Below are 9,253 nucleotides of genomic sequence, written 5' to 3'. Positions count from 1 at the left end.
ATTGGAACACAGCTCTACATTTTCAGGCAGTTCCCTCCAGCCTCTCCATTACATTTTTTTTTCAAATTTTCTTTAATTTTTCTGGGTATTATGCAGTTACTGCTGGTTCTTTTTTTTTTTTAATTTATTTATTAATTTAAAAAAATTAACAAATGAAATAAAACATTTACATATATAATCAGTAATTCGCAATATCATCACTTAGTTGCATATTCATCATTTCTTAGAACATTTGCATCAATTCAGAAAAAGAAATAAAATGAAAACAGGAAAAAAAAAGATTATACCTACCATACCCCTTACTTCTCGCTTTCATTGATCACTAGCATTTCAAACTAAATTTATTTTAACATTTGTTCCCCCTATTATTTATTTTGATTCCATATGTTCTACTCGTTTGTTGGCAAGGTAGATAAAATGAGCATCAGACACAAGGTTTTCACAATTACACAGTCACATTGTGAAAGCGATATCAAGATCTCCATTACATTTTAACTAATAAGGTGACATCTATTTAATGTGCAATAATAGCCTCCAGGATAACCTCTCAACTCTGTTTGGAATCTCTCAGCCATTGACACTTTATTTTGTCTCATTTCACTCTTCCCCTTTTTGGTTGAGAAGGTTAAGAAAAAGAAATTTAAAGTTAGAATGTTGTATGTTTCTTGTATAATCACATAACAACAATTTGTACTCCTTATAAAAGTGGATATTTTATTTTAATTTTAGAACGAATAGATTACATTTAGTAAATGAATATTAATTATTACATGATGATTTGTGTCACTAAAAAAGAAGTGTCTTTAGGATAGGAACCCAGTGCTACCTTTTTGGTACCATAAACAAATGACCAATCTGTAAGAATGAAGTTAGCACAAAACTTTGTGTGCGCTAACATTGATACATTTTTTTAAAAGATACCTACAGATGGTACAAAAGTAGAAAGCAAGTCCTTTTTGAGAAACATGGCTATTTAACATTTTGTTATGCCAACAAGGCCTTGGTATATTATCGGCTTCGTTCTTCATGTAAGTTAAAATACAGTGAGATATATTGACCTCTTTATAACAAGACACTTTGTCCTATCTTTTGAATAATTGTCATGATTTAGTAATTTTTAAATTTGTTAGAACAAGTTGCTTTATTACCTTTAGCCAAAAGATTAGCATAATGAATATCAAGTAGCCCAACAGTGGATTTGACAAATTATAATTAAATGACAAAGTGTTTCACAGTAACAGAATGCTACAGTGATAATTGTGCCCCTGATGTGGCATCTAATGTAGGGTACAACCTGAACAGCATAAAGACCCCTTTAATTTAGTGGACACTTGTCAAAGAACTTCTGTAAGTTAGGTTTTGCAAGTTAGATGCAGAGGTGAAATAGACAGTTTTGATCATTAAGTTGTTCATAATAGAAAATAACTGTTCTCTGGCTTTTCAAAAGAATAAAAAACCCACTTTTATTCATTTATTCCCTTGCCCGCTTAAATAAGTATCTTTTAAATATCTGTCTTTTAGGTACTAAGCATTATTCTAATGTTGCAGAAAGCAAGCATTTTAAAAACACAGGTCCTGCTCTCCAAGTGTGTGTTATTATCACTGTTGTTTTTGTTATTTACTAAAGTGCTTACTAAGTACTCGAAGCCCTTCAGGACCATCCAATTATCTTTATTATTTATTATTTATTAAAATATGTTTGGTGTGTGATATGTGCCAGACATTTAAGTCTATTGTGAGGAATTAGAACTTTAAAAAAGTGGGTAGGGTTTAAGATAAGCATCAGTGTGTGTAGAAGTTTGCCAGGTGAAGAGGTAGGAGGACTATATTTGGCAGAAGAAAACATCCAGCAAGATTACATGTTTTGTACAATGGACAGCAAGGGCTGAGGCTAAGATACATGTGAGAACTTTGCAAGATATATGAGTAGTTCAGTTTTCCTGGTGCATAAAGTGTGATATGGGAATGGTTGGGAATGAGTGAATATATAGGTTACGCAAGTTTCTGAAAGTCTTTTTAATACCATAGAAAGGAATAGACATCCTGTGGGCCATGGGAAGTTTACCAGCTAGAATGATTTTGGCCGAAAATAACAGATGACCTGATGAACAGTGCCTTAACCATCCCCAGGGATGTTTTGGTGGCTCAGTGATGATATCAAGAACCCAGGTGTTTTTGAACTTTTTTTATCGTATAGTATAACATATATACAAAGCAAAGAAAAAAGCAATCGTTTTCAAAGCACCCTTCAAAAAGTGGTTACAGGATAGATCCCAGAGTTTGTCATGAGCTACCATATGATTCCCTCATATTTTTCCTTCTAGCTGCTCCAGAAAATAGGAAGCTAGAAGGCTTAAATATTTTATCATCACAATCGACTTTTTTCTTCTTTTTTTTTTGTGAACAGTAACATAGTCAAAAAAGCTATGAATTTCAAAGCACAGCACCGCAATTAGTTGTAGAACATATTTTAGACTTTGAATGGGTTATAGTTTGACAATTTTAGGTTTTTACTTCTAGCTGCTCTAAAATACTGGAGACTAAAAGAGATATGAATTTAATGATTCGTTATACATATTCATTTGTTAAGTCCTATCTTCTGTGTATAACTTCACCATCAACTTTGATCTTTCCATACCTCTCTTTGGGGTTGTTTGGGCTATGACAATTCTAAATTTTTGATATTGGAAGGGTATGTCATTCATACAGGGTAGGGAGATGGAACTATCTGATGTTCTGGAGAGACTGGGCTAGGTTTCAGGATTTATCTGGACCAGGGACCCATCTGTAAGTTGTAGATTTCTGAAAAGTTACTCTAGTGTCTGAAACCCTTGTGGAATCTTAGAAATTGCCGTAGATGTCCTTTAGGATTGGCTGGAATGGTCCTGGTTGGGGATTGGCAGATTATGATAGGTAGCCTCTCAACTCTATTTGAACTCTCTCTGCCATTGATACTTTATTAATTACACCTCTTTTCCCTCTTTTGGTCAAGTTGTAATTGTTGATCCCATGGTACCAGGTCTGGATTCAGCCCTGGGAGTCATCTTCAACATCACCAGGGAGACTTACACCCCTGGATGTCATATCCCATGTAGGGGGAGGGCAATGATTTCACTTGCAGAGTTGGGCTTAAAGAAACTGAGGCCACCTCTGAGCACCAACAGGGGTCCTCCAGAAGTAACTCTTAGATATGCCTATAGGTAGTCTAAGCTTCTATGCTACCTACATAAGCTTCACAAGAGTAAGCCTCATGATCAAGGGCATGTCCTATTGATTTGTGTATCCCTAAAGTTGACACAGTATCTGGGAATTCCCTGGTAAGGTTTAATAATTCTGTATTCTTTCTCCCCTCCCTCAGGGAACTTTGGCAATACTTTTTGATTATCTGCTTACTATACTCTAGGATGTTTCCAGGCATTACAATAATCTATCCAGGATTAAAGGACAACTTTCTTATTCTGTGCTTCTTGTATTTCAGTTATTCAAATGAGCTATACACATAGGTTGAATTAGATTATGCACTACAGAAAATTTCAGTTCCAGAGCAGATAAACCTGTCTTCCATTGGTCTCAAGGAGTATGTGTGATTGTAAAATGTAGACACTGCCTTCCTTTTCCCTGTGTTCTGAATTACTTCAACCCCAACCTGTTCGGATTTGATCTTATCTCTAAATATCAAGTTATATATACAAAACAGCCTCTCAAAATCCAGAAATAATAATCACTACTCCAAACGTAATATGTGTCTGCTCTAAAAGCTTACAATCTAGGCCCCTGTTTTCTTGTAAGCATTTTCTAAAGGTGACCGTACCATTGTTGTTTTTTTGTTTCTGGCTTATTTTGTCTCACCAAATGTCCCACATGTTCATTCACATCATTGCATGCCTCATGATATTGTTCCTTTTTGTAGCAGCACAGCCTTTGTTCATAAATATACACCATCGTTCACCAATCTACTTCTCCGTTAGTGCATGGTTCAGCCACCTGCGTTCATTGGGCATCATGTAGAAGGCCCCAAATCCACAGTCCATCAACATTCTCAATTTTAGATAATTTCATTGTTCCCAAGAACCAGAAAACCAATAAACACACCCTTACCAAATGGAAAATCTAAACCTCCTCTTAACTGTTGTCCCTTACCCCGTTACTTACCTTTGCTATTACTGTAGTAGTGCTGATTGTTTCCTTTTGAACATAGCTCATAGCATGCAATAACAGTTTTCTCCCAGTACTCTGGACTTAAACACTCTTACAAGAATCATATCTTTGAAATAATTCTTACGAGAACTCATTCATATTTCTAGTGAGTCAGTGAGACATGTAGGAAGGACTGTACAACCCCTTTCAATCTTGTTCATCTTCAATATGGTAATATTACTTCTAGACTCATTAGAGAATCACTTTCACGCCTATCTGTTCCCTTACATTGGAGTTCAACCGCATTAGAATGGTTCACCCATCTCTAGCTTCTGTGTATCTCTAAGTCCCCTATATTCTGTATTATAAGCCTCTGATAATACCTTTATGCTGGTCATAAAAGTGAACTCATACAGTATCTGTCCTTTTGTGTCTGGCTAATTTCGCTCAGCATTATATCCTCAAGGCTCATCCATCTTGTCATGTGCTTCAGGACATCATTTTGTCTTACTGCTGCATAATATTCCATTGTATGTATATACCACATTTTGTTGATCCACTCCTTTGTTGATGGGCATTTGGTTTGTTTCCATCTTTTGGTGATTGAATAATGATGCTGTGAACATTGGTGTGCAAATGTCTGTTTGTAGCGTTGCTTTCAGCTCTTCTGGGTATATACGAAGTAGTGCTATTGCTGGGTCATAGGGCAACTGGATATTTAGTATCCTAAGGATCTGCCAAACAATCTTCCATGGTGGTTGCACCATTATATATTCCCAGCAGCAGTGCGTAAATGTGTCCCAGTTTCTCCACATCCTCACCAACATGTATAGAGTTTTGTGTTTGTTTAATAGCAGCCATTCTTATAGGTGTGAGGTGGTATCTCATTGCAGCCTTGATCTTCATTTCCCTTATAGCTAGTGAAAATGAGCATCTCTTTATGTGCTCTTGAGCCATCTGTATTTGCTGTTCAGAAAAATGCCTATTCATGTCTTTAGCCCAATTGGATTGTTTATTCTTTTGTTGTTGAGTTGTGTGATTTCTTTGCATATACAGGAAATCAAACCTTTGTCCAATATGTGATTTACAGATATTTTTTCCCATTGAGTTGGCTGCCTCTTCACCTTTTTGACAAAGTCTTTTGAGGTGCAGAAGCATTTGATTTTGAGGAGTTCCCATTTAACTATTTTTCCTTTTGTCCCTTGTGCTTTGGGTGTCAAGTTTAGGAATCTACCTCCTATTACTAGATCTTGAAGATATTTCCCTACATTTTCTTCTAGAAGCTTTATGGTGCTAGTTCTTATATTTAGGTATTTGATGCATTTTGAGTTAATTTTTGTGTAGGGTGTAAGATAGGGGTCTCCTTTCATTCTCTTGGCTATTGATATCCAGTTCTTCCATGCCCAATTATTGAAAAGACTATTTTGTCACAGTTCAGAGGATTTGGGGGCTTTGTCAAAAATCAGTTGACCCATAGATTGGTGGTCTATTTCTGCACTCTCGATTTGATTCCATCGGTCAATGCTTCTGTCTATGTGCCAGTACTAGGCTGTTTTCACCACTGTGGCTTTATAATAGGTTTTGTAGTCAGGGAGTGTTAATCCTCCCACTTCATTCTTCATTTTTAGGATGCTTTTAGCTATTCAGGGTTTCTTTCTCTTCCAGATGAATTTGGTAGTTAGCTTTTCCAAATCTTCAATGTAGGTTGTTAAAAATTTTGATTGGTACTTTGTTAAATCTGTAGATCAGTTTGGGGAGAATTGATATCTTAACTATATTTAGACTTTCTATCCATAAGCAGGGAATGTCTTTCCACCTATTTAGATCTCCTTTGATTTCTTTTAGCAATGTTATATAGTTTTCTGTGTACAAGTCCTTTACATCCCTAGTTAAGTTCATTCCTAAGTATTTGATTCTTTTAGTTGCTATTTGGAGTGGAATGTTTTCCTTAACTGACTCCTCAACTAGCTCGTTGCTTATGTATAGAAATGTTACTGATTTCTGCACATTAATTTTATATCCCACCACCTTGCTGAATTTGTTTGTTAGCTCAGGTGACTTTGCAGTAGATTTCTCAGGAAGTACTAAGTATAGTATCATATCATCAGCAAATAATGAGAGTTTTACTTCTTCCTTTCCAATTTGTATGCCTGTAATTTCTTTGTCCTGTCTGATTGCTCTAGCTGGAACTTCTAGCACAATGTTGAATAATAGTGGTGACAGTGGTCATCCTTGTCTTCTACCTGATTTTAGGGGGAAGGCTTTCAGTCTTTCTCCATTGAGTGCGATGCTGGCTATCAGTTTTTCATATATTCCCGCTATCATATTGAGGTAGTTACCTTTGATTCCTATCTTTTGGCATGTTATTATCAGAAAAGGATGCTGAATTTTGTCAAAAGCTTTTTTAGTATCAATTGATGTGATCATGAGATTCTTCCCTTCTGATTTGTTAATGTGCTGTATTACATTGATTGATTTTCTTATGTTAAACCAGCCTTGAATTCCTGGTATAAATCCTACTTGAGTGTGATGTATAATTCTTTTAATGTGTCATTGGGTTTGATTTGCTAGTATTTTGTTGAGAATTTTTACATCTGTGTTCATAGGGAGATTGGTCTGCTGCTTTCCTTTCTTGTAGCATCTTTGTCTGGTTTTAGTATTAGAGTGATGTAAGCTTCATAAAATGAGTTAGGTAGTGTTCCTTTTTCTAAGTTTTCTGGAAGAGTTTGAGCAGGATTAGTGTTGGATCTTTCTGGAATGTTTGACGAAATTCTTCTGTGAAACCGTCTGGGCTTTTCTTTTTAGGAAGTTTCCTTTTTTGTGGGGTCCCATTTCATTACTTTTCCATGTGAGTATCCTGTTATTGCAGCACCATGTGTTAACTTTTTGTTTGTTGTATGTTTGTTTTTGGGAAAATGCATGGACTGGGAATTGAACCTGGGTTTCCCGCATAGCAAACTAGAATTTTACCACTGAACAACCTTTGCACCCTCTTTAGGAAGTTTTTTGATGACTGATTGAATCTCTTTGCTTGTAATTGGTTTGTTGAGATCTTCTCTTTTTCTTCTCAGGTCGGTATAGGTAATTTATGTGTTTCTACAAATTTGTCTGTTCCATCTGAATTGTCTAGTTTATGTATGGTTGTTCATAATATCCGCTTATGATTTAAAAATTTTTCAGGTTCCATGGTAATGACCCTGCCCCACCCGCAATTTTGATTTTGTTTATTTGCATTCTCTTTACTTTTTTTTTTTTGACATGGGCAGGCACCGGGAATTGGCATGGCAGGTGAGAACTCTGCCACTGAGCCACCGTTGCTGGCCCCTCTCTCTTTACTTTTTTGAACTAAAACATTTAAATTCCAAGATAATTGAATGTGGTCATTTAAGATGTTCTTTGTCCTCTTATTATCTTTTTTTTTTTTGGTCCATTATCGTAGTATCTGATGACATATGCCTTACAAGCGGAAAAGCATGATTTCTGTAGACATTTGTCACATAATGGGAAGGGTTGAGAAAAAATGACATGAGATAATACTATAGAACACTAACTGTTTGGACCATCATGCTCTATGAGGTGGGCCCAGATATACATTCTAGCACTGGAAGAAGATGCTCTCAATAGGCTATACTTTATCAAACTGAAATCACAGGGTCTTTTTTTCTTATTTGGCAATTGCAAATAAGGCCAGATTGTTTGATCTGGCATTCAGTACCCGGATCAGTATGTATCAGTATGCTTCTCATTGATCCTCTTCCTGGGAGGAATGAGTTTGAAAACAGTCTGTGCTCTACAACATGACTTATGTTCGACAAGTACATTCATGGTCATGGGAATTGTCTTTAGAAAGTTCCTTATTTTCCTTGGAAAGCAATGAAAAAGAATGATTTCTCCTATCAAAGGGAGAAACAACCGATGGCACTTTCTCATTGCTTGTGTGTGTTGATAGGAGTTGGGGTTTTTTTTGTTTGTTTGTTTTTTGGCATTTCTGGTAATGCTTCATGGCAACTTGCCACCTTTTTAAAAATTTTTTTTTTTACTGATAGATCTTTACATGCAAACATTCAACACAACCTCTTTTTAAACTTCTTTTTGCAGTTCTTAGGAAAGCTTTTTTTTTTAACATTTTTATCATACAGTATAACATATATGCAGAGCAAAGAAAGAGAAAAGCAATAGTTTTCAAAGCACTCTTCAACTGGTAGATACAGGACAAATCCCAGAGTTTGTCATGGGCTACCATATGCTCAAATGTTTTTCCTTCTAGCTACTCCAGAATATAGGAGGCTAGAAGGCTTAAATATCTTTTTATCACAATTGACTTTTTTTTCTCCTTTTTTGTGAGAAATTAACATATATGCAAAAAAGCAATAAATTTCAAAGCACAACACTACAATTAGTTGTAGAACAGATTTCAGAGTTTGACATGGGTTACAATCCCACAATTTTAGGTTTTTACTTCTAGCTACTCTAAGATACTGGAGACTAAAATAGCTATCAATTTAATGATTCAGCAGTCATATTCATTTATTAAATCCTATCTTTACTGTATAATTCCATCATCATCTTTGATTATCTTTACTGTATTTTTCCAGCATCACCTTTGATCTTTCCATCCCTCTCTTCAGGGGTGTTTGAGCTATGGCTATTCTAACTTTTTCATATTGGAAGGATCTGTCACTAATATGGGGTATTGAGATGGAACTATCTGATGTTCTGGAGAGGCTGGGCCCTCTAGGTTTCAGAACTTATCTGGACCAGGGACCCGTCTGGAGTTCGTATGTTTCTGAAAAGTTACTCTAGTGTATGGAACCTTTGTGGAATCTTACCTGTTGCCCTAGATGTTCTTTAAGATTGTCTGGAATGGTCCTTGTTGGGATTTGGCAGGTTATGATATCTTAGGAGAGTTTTCTCTCCAATACCTCTTATTCTGGGAGGTAAAATGCCAGCTGAATTTGAACCTTGTTTGCATTACATATAGAGTAGAGAAAATGACTAGAACTAAATTAACTCTCCAGTATCTTCCCCAGAAGAAGATTAGAGAGAGTAAGTATGCTGATCTCTCTCACACTTCTCTTCACTGGCAGCTTGAAAATCTTTGCTTCAAAGTAGAGTG

At 35.9% G+C, this 9,253-nt stretch overlaps 1 protein-coding gene across 1 annotated transcript in view; it reads left to right on the top strand.

The window, feature by feature from the left end:
* Window positions 1-9,253, top strand: part of ANKRD26 (ankyrin repeat domain containing 26) — a 1,272,391-nt gene that overhangs the window by 1,246,126 nt on the left and 17,012 nt on the right. The window lies entirely within an intron of this gene.

The sequence above is a fragment of the Tamandua tetradactyla genome, chromosome 1 (assembly GCF_023851605.1).
Source record: "Tamandua tetradactyla isolate mTamTet1 chromosome 1, mTamTet1.pri, whole genome shotgun sequence".
NCBI lineage: Eukaryota > Metazoa > Chordata > Mammalia > Pilosa > Myrmecophagidae > Tamandua > Tamandua tetradactyla.
This window is presented reverse-complemented; position numbering and strand designations above follow the sequence as displayed.